This window comes from Benincasa hispida, chromosome 11 (genome assembly GCF_027475165.1).
Source record: "Benincasa hispida cultivar pf3 chromosome 11, pf3_genome.v1.1, whole genome shotgun sequence".
NCBI classification, from domain to species: domain Eukaryota; kingdom Viridiplantae; phylum Streptophyta; class Magnoliopsida; order Cucurbitales; family Cucurbitaceae; genus Benincasa; species Benincasa hispida.
The window spans coordinates 70,943,824-70,954,786 of record NC_143488.1 but is presented as its reverse complement, the minus strand read 5'-3'; the positions used below and the strand labels follow the sequence as shown (position 1 = coordinate 70,954,786).

At 42.4% G+C, this 10,963-nt stretch overlaps 1 non-coding gene across 1 annotated transcript; it reads right to left on the bottom strand.

The window, feature by feature from the left end:
- Positions 1–10,360: 10,360 nt before the first annotated feature.
- On the bottom strand, positions 10,361–10,467 carry LOC120092256 (small nucleolar RNA R71). The gene has a single exon (XR_005485966.1). It is a non-coding gene; the product is annotated as a small nucleolar RNA R71 (small nucleolar RNA).
- Positions 10,468–10,963: the final 496 nt, after the last annotated feature.

The window sequence follows — 10,963 nt, the reverse complement described above, 5'->3', positions numbered from 1 at the left end:
TTGAGTTTAGCTTCATTTGATATCTTTTCAAGATTCTAAATGCTTCAGCTAGATCATCTACATGGTTGTTTGCTTTTTTGCTTTTAACCAACATGTCATCCATGTATACCTCCATATTCCTGCCAATAAGAGGAGCAAAAATTTTATTCACCAGACGTTGATAAGTAGCTCCTGCATTCTTGAGGCCAAATGGCATCACAGTATAACAATAAAGTCCCCGACTAGTAACGAAAGAGGTTTTCTCTTGATCTGGGGGGTGCATTCTAATTTGGTTATACCCTGAGACCATCCATGAAGCTCAATAGCTCGTGATCGTCAGTAGCATCGACAAGTTTATCTATTCTCGGGAGTACGAAACTATCCTTCGGGCAAGCTTTATTGAGGCCAATAAAATCAATGCACATTCTCCATTTTCCATTTGCTTTCCTGACGAGCACCATGTTGGACAACCACTATGGGTAGTGGACCTCTCAGATGAACTTCGTTCATAATAAGTTGTCAACCTGCTCAGCTATTATTTCATTACGAGCTTGATTAAAAGCCCGCCTCTTTTGGCGCACTAGTTTGAAGCTTGGATCAATACTAAGGTGGTGCACCATTACTTGTGGGTCCACACCCGGCATGTCGTCTGTAGACCAGATAAATACATCTGCATTGTTTCTCAGAAAAGCTACAATAGCTTCTTTCTCATCAACTCTTAGCTTTGTCCCAATACTAACTCTTTGAGTGTCAGACAACAACGGGATAGATTCTAACGACTCAGCTGGCTCGCCACGGGACCTGGGTTCAGTTGTCAATTCGGGACTGATAACGCCATTCGCCTCTACCTCATTAACGAAAGAGTCACTCACCAAGGGAGTTGAGGTTCGAGTTTTGACTTTGAACTCTTCTACAGTGTGATGTACCTCCTCATTTTCTTTTTCGACAACATTGCTAACGACGTGACAACTTCTACCTTGCCCTGTGGATTTCTCATGGCAATTCTATAGCATTCTCGCGACATCAATTGTTCCCCTCTCATAACTTCCACTCCCACTAGAGTTGGAAATTTCAATAACTGATGATAGGTGGATGGAACAACTTTCACTTGATGCAGGAATGGTCTCCCTAGGATGACATTATAAATCGATCTATAATTTACCACTAAAAATTCCACCATAGCTGTTACACTGGCCATGCCTCCATCGAAGGTGATCGAAAGTTCTATGCTGCCCTCGAGGTATACTGTCTGGCCACTAAACCCCAATAGCAGGGTCGTGTTTCTCTTCAAGCGCTCTCGTCCCAACCTCGTGGCATCAAAGGTGCGGAGAGATAAAATGTCTGCCAAGCTACCTTCATCCACTAAGATTCGATGTACCTTGACGTTCGCTATGGTTAGCGATACTACTAGGGCGTCATTATAAGGCTGATGTAGATTTTCCACGTCCTCCCCATAAAAGCTAATAACTTGATCCACCATAGCAGTAGAACATAATTCGTGGGCTTTTGAAGGTAGTCGAACTTCCTGAGCTATACTCGTTCGCTTTCTTCCGGAATTGCCCCCAGTCGGTCCACCCATAATTGTCTTAATTTCTCTAGAGGGAGTCAGCATATGGTCTCTTTTGCTTTGAGTTGTTTTGCTTTGATTGCCATTCTGGTCTCCGCTTTCTCCCACATATTCCTTCAGTTGTCCCCATTGAATTAAAGTCTCTATAGCTTCCTTGAGGTCAAAGCATTCAGCGGTGGTATGACCATGGTCCTGGTGGAAGAGACAGTATTCGTCTCAGTTTGTGCGACCCAGCTTCCAGCTTTATAGGCCACTTCAGCATTTCTTTATCTTGGATTTTCATTAATATCTGCTCTACGGGAACCACCGTGGGAGTGTAACGCTCAAACTTGCTAGGTGGCAAGCCTTTTCGGGTTGTCTTTTCCTGTGCTACTGGTCATTCTTCCACTCTTCTCTTATTGTTCGCATGACGGTCTTCCTCTTCTCGACCTCTCGATCTGTGGTGATCCGGGCGAGTGGTTTTTTCTTCTTGACCACCTCTCGAGCGGAGAAGCTCCCCAGCACTCATGTACTTCTGGGCCCTAGAAAGTAACTCAACATAGGTGGTAGCAACTTATTTGCCTAAAGACCAAAGGAACCTCTCATCTCTGAGTCCTGCTACAATGGCTGTTAGAGTTGCACCGTCGGTATAACCTTCAATCGACAAAGCTTCACTATTGAATCTTGCGACATACTCCCTCAGTGATTCATTTCTTCCTTGTTAAATGGTGAGGAGATGAGTGGGAGGTTTTCTTTGATCTCGACCTCCTAAGAACTAAGTAATTAATGCCCTAGCTAGCTCTCAGAATGAAGCTATCGATTTCCTTTTTAACTTCTGATAACGGGCAGAAATGCACGTTATTACATTGCTAAGTAATTAAACAATGTTGGCTTGCGTTGATAAAATATGTTAGATTGCGTCCAAAAAAGCATTAAGTTTATATAATTGCAGTCGTATGTGTTCATCACATAGGAACAGTTAATTTTTGTGTTTTTATGCAGAATATACGTTGACGCAAGGTGAAAAGAGCGATCACAAGAGATCAACGGATGAGCATAGCATTACTGCAAGGCTTTGCGGTGATTTATGTTCGCAAACATCTACTTAAGAAGGATTACCGCATAAAGCCTGCGCAAATTGGTGGGCACATCTGGGTGAAAGGCATAAATAATCGATGGGACAGAAAGCTGATGACGGTCGAATCCGAATTAACTTGACAGCCACTAACGATAACAAGTACATGCAGCTTTTCGGTGAAAAATATTCGGCACATAAGTCAAGGAATTAAAGTCATCCCATCTGTGCAATCATAAGAGGGAAACCTCCTTTCACCCCGGAAGCTCTATAAATACCGAAGGCATCCTTCAGAAAAGGGGTTAATGAATTCACCTGTTCACCGATTTAGGAGCTTTAGCCGTGTTCATAGTTTTCTTTTATTTTTAAGGCAGAGCAAGGGAAGAGTAGAGGCGCCGGAAGATCGTTCAGGGCAACTCGAGAGAGAACCCGAAGGCGTAAAAGCAAAGAGCGGGCCGACTCTCGCGAGAGCGAGATTATCTTTTGAACACGAGTAGAAAGACAGTGTAAAAGCCTGGGCAGCAAGAGATTGCTACCAGGCTCTTTATTCTCTTCTTGCATTATTATTTTGTACTTCAACTTTATATTTATACAATGGAAGTTCTTATTCTACATATGTTCACTCTCTTCGCATGCATGAGTCGCTAAACTTGTCGAATGGGTTGAGGAGAATTAAGCTAACATGACCTAGGAAGTTCATTGCTTGCGATTATCTTGTGTTATGCTGTGCCAGACATCCCTTTAGAGCTACTCGAGAGAGAGTCTAAAGAAATAACCTAAGACTTGAGAGAGCTAGGTTAGAATCTAGACTCGAGAGAGCAAGATTTAAACTGCATAAACAAAAGATAGGGACTTAGAGATAAACTTTGTTTGCCAACCTGCATTGCATGCATCTGGTGACGAGAGATTAGAAGTCAAATTATTCAACAACTCCCATGGACGCAATATGCGATGAATGTTCTTAAGATATGCGTTGATAGTCATGCGTCGATGGTCATGCGTTGGAGTGATAATGCATTAACGAATGTCTGCGATGACTATGCGTCATGTTATAAGTTTTCTTGCGTTCACGCCAAGTATAACGCGAACGCAAGTTTCTCGAGTGATTCGAGGTCGAACACAGGGACTTGTAGCAAAATGAATGCGGTGATGTGCATGTGGCGGTTTAAATAAAAGAATGTTGGATGGGTTACTAAGTTAATCCTACTCCTACTCCTATTTAACAGACAACGCAATGAGAATTTGCATGAGAGGTAGAGACACGACAACTCTTGACATGAAACAAATGAATGGGAAAGATAAATAAAATGCGGAGATGTTTTCATTGCAACCCTTAAGAGTGACCGTAAGAGCAACCTTAGTCAATGCAAGCCATGCAATCATGCTACACACATGTGAACCTAACTCTTGGACGTATGCGGTGTATCTGCGATGTTATCGAGAAGCCTATGCCTACCTAGACCTCCATTACCCGCTCACTAGCTCTCGTCGCATGAACCTGGTTGCCACATAACACCTTATCCTACTTCCTGGACGCATGCAATATCCTATTTATAGGGCGATACGCTGTGTGATAGCAAACATAGCTTATCCCTAAGTTCCCCATTCTTGCCTATGCATTCTAATCCGTTTTTCCGAGTCTTAGATTTGGGTTTTAGACTACTCTCCCAAGTATGCCTAAATGATGAATGAAGTGCTCATAGGACAAGGTAACTGTATGAACTTTATTGACCTAAGATTATTCCTATCTCTAGTGAACAATGCATACATTACTTAATGCGACCAACCACTTACCTTCCTGGGCAGTTGATTGTTGCTGACTTTACTCATAGACAAGCAATGTGTTAGCCTATAGACAGGTGTTGCCGCAGCTTCACACTAAGCAAATAAGGTTACTCACACACTCACACAACGCACACCTCTCAGTAGGTTGCTACAAGCTTCATATTCCTAATCCACATGACTAAGTATGCGATACCCAAGCAATCTCACTAAGTGTTGCAATGAAAGTAAAGATGCTAAGTAAAGAAGATGGAGATGGAATCGAAGGAAACAGAGAAATTTATTGAACACAAAATGCATTAATTCCTTAATCACAAAATGTATACAATACAGTATAAGAAAAGAAAGGAAAATGGAATAACCGGCTGGAAGCAAAGATTTACTTCCAACGGATGTGCGTCAAGGCTGCCCGTGGTGCCATGGATGGATGGTGGAGCTGACTCTCTCGAGATCTAGCTCCGGTCGTCACTCGGAATGGATGAAGGAGGTGAAGAACTCTCATGCGTCTTCTCACACATGTTGTTTGGATCTCAAGGATCCGCCCTAGGCGAACCTCAGGCAAAAACCTTGGATACAACCTTGGGCAAAACCCCTGGATTACTCGAATTTCTACTCATCGGCTTCTATTTATAGACCTTGGATTGTCGATAGCATTAATGGATTGCTCTGAGTTTGACATTCAACGCCTTAGTCCTTTTCTGAACCTCTACCGCTAACGGTGTGGTAGGTGAAATGTCAGCATCAGCTTTTGATTTTCTCAAGGTAGATGTGTTGATGCGTTCATTCCACCAACCTTGCGTTGATCCCATTAATGTGCATTATCGCGTAGCCGCAATCATTCAATGACCACATTCACTTAATACCGCAACTTTCACGATGACCGCAATTGCTTGACGAGTGCAACTCCCATGCGATGGACACATACGGCTGATTACCACAACATCCATGTGTTGATCGACGTGTTCGCATTTGCGATGGAGTGTTTCTCCACATGCGGTCGTTTATGTGGTGGTCCGGTTTCCGCATTTGCGTCCACTTCCTGTATTAGCTACAAAAATAGAACATTGAACGCATAATAACGCATAATAATGGGTTAGCCGAGATTCACCATGTTGATCGACGCAAACTCATTTTCTCATTAATTCCTAGCACAATTGCTACATATTCTGCTTAACAATCTTCATAATTTTAAGTAAATGGCCTAAGATGTCATGCATTTCTGCATGTCATCACACCTCCAAACCTAAAATCATGCTTGTCCTCAAGCATGCATTATACTCAAGAAATTCTAACTCACCTTCATGCTTTCCTTTGTAATGACCAGCTTCTCAGAATATAATTTACACACACCTCTGACCATCACCGCAATGCTCTCCTCCACTTTGGCTGCTTCTTCAAAAGGATCTTTTCTAAGTTTAAATCCAACAAGTCTTTGCTCAAAAACTTTTTATTCATTCACCGCAATTTTGCGTTTAGCTTTTGAGAATGCGTTCGTCAAAATAATTCAAAAATTTGCGATGACTTATTCAAATGTAGCGTTGAACCTGGTTACACCCTTCGTTTTGGCTTGCCCCATCGCGTGTCATGTGGGCATCCAACTTCGATTGCATTCCATATTCAACTCAAATATTGTCTCCTTTGATTTGGCTTGCGCCGGACAGAGGAGTTGCGCTTATGCACTGATCCTGGCGACTTGCCTTCGTTTTGGCTTGCCCCCACGTATGTCATGCGGACATCCAACTTCAAGCAAGTGTCTTTCACAGCTTAACTCTTATCAACATGGCTTTCCCCATTGCGTTGATAGTGGAGTTATTATTCAAAAAACTTGCCTTTTTTTTTCAAATGATCGCAATGCAATAAACGCAATTCTCTGAGACTGCTGCCACCCCCAAACTTAGAGGTTGGCAACGTTCTCACTGCAAAGCTAAAAAAAAATTATAATAATACGATAATAAATGTTTGAACAAAGGTTTGCACAAAATAAAACTCAAAACTTTCAAAATTTGAAGAAGTTAATAAAAGTAAAGAATGCCTTGCGTTGATTAGTTAGAAGATGCGATGAACTATACGTACCATCATAGAAACATCGCAAAACAATGCAATCGGGAAAGAAAGAATTTCAAAAGGATAAGGCATGCAAGATAACAGGAAAATACCTTATGCGGAACAACGCATGCGATCATGCGTTGGAATCCACGCGATTGAAGCCATGCGTTGAGGGATGAAAGGAATTCTTCCATTGAACTACGAACCGAGGAGACTTATTGTTGCACCTACAAGAGCAAACATACCACAACCAAGGAAGCAACCATATATCCAAAATAACAATGAAAATAAAAATAACCTATACTAAGAAAGCAAAGTAAAGATAGAGTAGAAGACGTACCTGGAAAAATATGAGTGTTTTCACCGCAAGGAGTCTTCCATGTAGGAGATTGCTCTCAACTGCTCGGGCCAAGTTGCCTTGACCATTGGAACTTCCAGCAATTGTTAGGCACATGCGGCCGTCATGTGTTTAGAATTACCTTTAGCTCTTTTGCGACTGATTGCCCTTCTACCTTAGGGTCAACATTGGCTTTCAACACATTGCCTACACTTCAATGTTGTTTGCAACCTGGTTGCACAAGCTGCAATACTCCCAAGATAAAAAGTTTGCTCGCAGAGACACAAAACTTAACAAAAAATTAGCTGCCAAGTCCTCGGCAACGGTGCCAAAAACTTGGTGACGGGAGATTAGAAGTCAAATTATTCAACAACTAAAATCCCGTTGACGCAATATGCGATGAATGTTCTTAAGATATGCGTTGATAGTCATGCATCGATGGTCATGCGTTGGAGTGATAATGTGTTAACGAATGTATGCGATAATCATGCATCCCGTCACAAGTTTTCTTGCATTCACGCCAAGTATAACGCGAACGCAAGTTTCTCGGGTGATCCGAGGTCGAACACAAGGACTTGTAGCAAAATGAATGCGGTGATGTGCATGCGGCAGTTTAAATAAAAGAATGTTGGAGGGGTTGCTAAGTTAATCCTACTCCTACTCCTATCTAACAGACAACACAATGAGAATATACATGAGAGGTAGAGACACGACAACTCTTGACATGAAACAAATGGATAGGAAAAATAGATAAAATGCGGAGATGTTTTCATTGCAACCCTTAAAAGTGACCGCAAGGGCAACCTTAGTCAACGCAAGGCATGCAATCATGCTACACACACGTGAACCTAACTCTAGAACGTATGCGGTGTATTTACGATATTGCCGAGAAGCCTATGCCTACCTAGACCTCCATAACCCGCTCACCAACTTTCGCCGCATGAACCTGGTTGCTGCATAAGACCTTATCCTACTTCCTGGACGCATGCAATATCCTATCTATAGGGCGATACGCTGTGTGATAGCAAACAGAGCTTATCCCTAAGTTCCCCATTCTTGCCTATGCGTTCTAATCCATTCTTTCGAGTCTTAGATTTGGGTTTTAGACTACTCTCCCAAGTATGCCTAAATGATGAATGAAGTGCTCATAGGACAAGGTAACTGTATGAACTTTATTGACCTAAGATTATTCCTATCTCTAGTGAACAATGCATAATTACTTAATGCGACCAATCACTTACCCTCCCGGGCAGTTGGTTGTTGCTGACTTTACTCATAGACAAGCAATGCATTAGCCTATAGACAGGCGTGGCCGCAGCTTCACACTAAGCAAATAAGGTTACTCACATACTCACGCAACGCACACCTTTTGATAGGTTGCTACATTCTTCATATCCCTAATCCACATGACTAAGTATGCGATACCCAAGCAATTTCACTAAGTGTTGCAATGAAAGTAAAGATGCTAAGTAAAGAAGATGGAGATGGAATCAAAGGAAACAAAGAAATGTATTGAACACAAAATGCATTAATTCCTTAATCACAAAATGTATACAATACAGTATAAGAAAAGAAAGGAAAATGGAATGATTGGCCGGAAGCAAAGACTTGCTTCCAGCGGATGTGCGTCAAGACTGCTGGTGGTGCCATAGATGGGCGGTGGAGCCGACTCTCTCGAGATCTAGCTCCGGTTGCCACTCGGAATGGATGAAGGAGATGAAGAACTCTTAAGCGTCTTCTCACGCATTTTGTCTGGATCTCAAGGATCCGCCCTAGGCGAACCTCAGGCGAAAACCTTGGATTCAACCTTGGGCGAAAACCCTGGATTACTTAAATTTTTGTTCATCGGCTTCTATTTATAGAGCTTGGATCGCCGACAGCATTAATGGACTGCTCTGAGTTTGACATTTGGCGCGTTAGTCCTTTTCTGAACCTCTGCCGCTAACGGTGTGGTAGGTGAAATGTCAGCATCAACTTTTGATTTTCTCAAGGTAGATGCATTGATGCATTCATTCCACCAACCTTACGCTGATCCCATTAGTATGCGTTATCGCGTAGCCGCAATCATTCAATGACCACATTCGCTTAATACCGCAACTCTACACGATGACCGCAATCTCTTGACGAGCGCAACTCCCATGCAATGGACGCATACGGCTGATTACCGCAATATCCATGCGTTGATCGATGCGTTCCCGTCTGTGATGGAGTGTTTCTCTGCATGTGATGGTCCGATTTCCGCGTTTGCATCCACTTCTTGTATTAGCTACAAAAATAGAACATTGAACGCATAATAACAGGTTAGCCGAGATTCATCATGTTGATCGACGCAAACTCATTTTCTCATAAATTCCTAGCACAATTGCCGCATATTCTGCATAACAACCTTCATAATTCTAAGTAAAAGGCCTAAGATGTCATGCATTTCTGCATGTCATCAGCATCCTAGAGATAGGAATGATATTATGTGATCGCATTATTTGTATGTGTGTCATTTTGTCATCGCATAAATAAGAATAGAGGCTTATGTGTAGGTCCTATAGACTTATCGCATTTATCGCATGCGTTCTAGCCTTAGAAGTCGTGGCATTCGTACCGAGAGGTGGTTTACTGTTGTATGCATGTTGTATGTCCGCAAAGCATGAACGCATCCTCGGAAATGTTAGCCGAAACCCTTCTCAACCCGTTCATAGCATACTCATCGCATCTTCCGTTTTATCAACTCTTTTTGAACTTTGCCGCATTTTTTTATTTTCATTACCACAACAAATAAAACCAACAACTATTTGAGTTACCGGTTACCGCAAAGTTTTCCTGAAAATTACCACCGTATATTGTTTTCCCAAGTCCCTGAGTTCGACCCTGGATTTACCAGGAAACTCATTAGGGTTTACACTTGGATTCTACTGAGAAAACTTGAGTGCTCAACGCATTTTCATCATCGCGTTTCATCCATAATTCCACGTCATAAAATAATGCATCAAGTTTTTTGCATCGTTGCCGGGGACTTCGGCAAAATAGTGTGCTAACGATAATTTTTCCGATTGCTTTGCAAACTCTCAATCTCTAGCGAATTACAACCCGGAGATTGAGAGAACATTTCGACGCAGACTAAGAGACAACCGCCAACAACAAGAGAGAACACCGAGAATGGTGGAACAACCGGAAGTAAGATCCGGAAACGCGAGCAATAATGGCCAACCTCATCCTTTTGGCGAATGACCGCAATAGACCCATTCGGGACTATGCGTCGCCCAACCTCTATGATTTCTCTCCAGGAATCATGAGGCCAACGTTAGATGGATCGAGGTTTGAAATGAAGCTGGTAATGTTGCAGATGATCTAGGCTGTTGGGAAGTTTGGAGGGAGGCGTGGCGAAGACCCGCATGCGCACCTCCGGAGCTTCATAGAAATTTGTAACACTTTTGTGTTCTCGAATATCCCCACCGAGGGAGTTCGACTCACTCTGTTCCCATTTTCCTTATGAGATCAAGCAAGAAAATGGGCGTATTCTCTCGAACCGAGGGAGATAATCTCATGAGAACAAGTCATCGAAAAGTTTATGAGGAAGTATTTCCCACCAACCGAGAATGCTAGAAGAAGGAAATTAATAACAAATTTTGAACAAGAAGATGACGAATCGCTCAGCGATGCCTGGGTGAGGTTCAAGCAGCTGGTAAGAGACTGTCCACATAATGGCTTACCAGACTGCCTACAAATGGAGATTTTTTACCAAGGACTGAATCCCTCTTCGCAGACCGCTGCCAATGCGGAAGCCACTAGTGGTCTGCTAGACAAAACATATGAGGAGGCCAAAATTATTCTCAATCGCATCTCTAAAAATCACGAGGACTGGAGAGAGAGCGATCGGAGATTGAGCATAAAAGATAATGACGCAAACAACAGGGCCATCACATCCCTGCAAAGCCAAATGACTGCAATGATGAGTTTAATTCAAGGCATTGCAATTAATAACACGGGAGCGAAGAAAGGGCAAGTCAACGCAATCGCTCAAACGACCGCAAGTTGTGTCAATTGTGGAGACGCTCATTCGATGGAGGAATGCCCCGAGAATACCCATAAAATACCCATAAACTCAACGCTCATTCGAAGAAAAGGGAGGTTGACTACCCATAAAATACCCAAAAGTCAAAGAGTCTAAAGATTTTTTTTTTTTTTTTTTTAATTTTTTAATGGA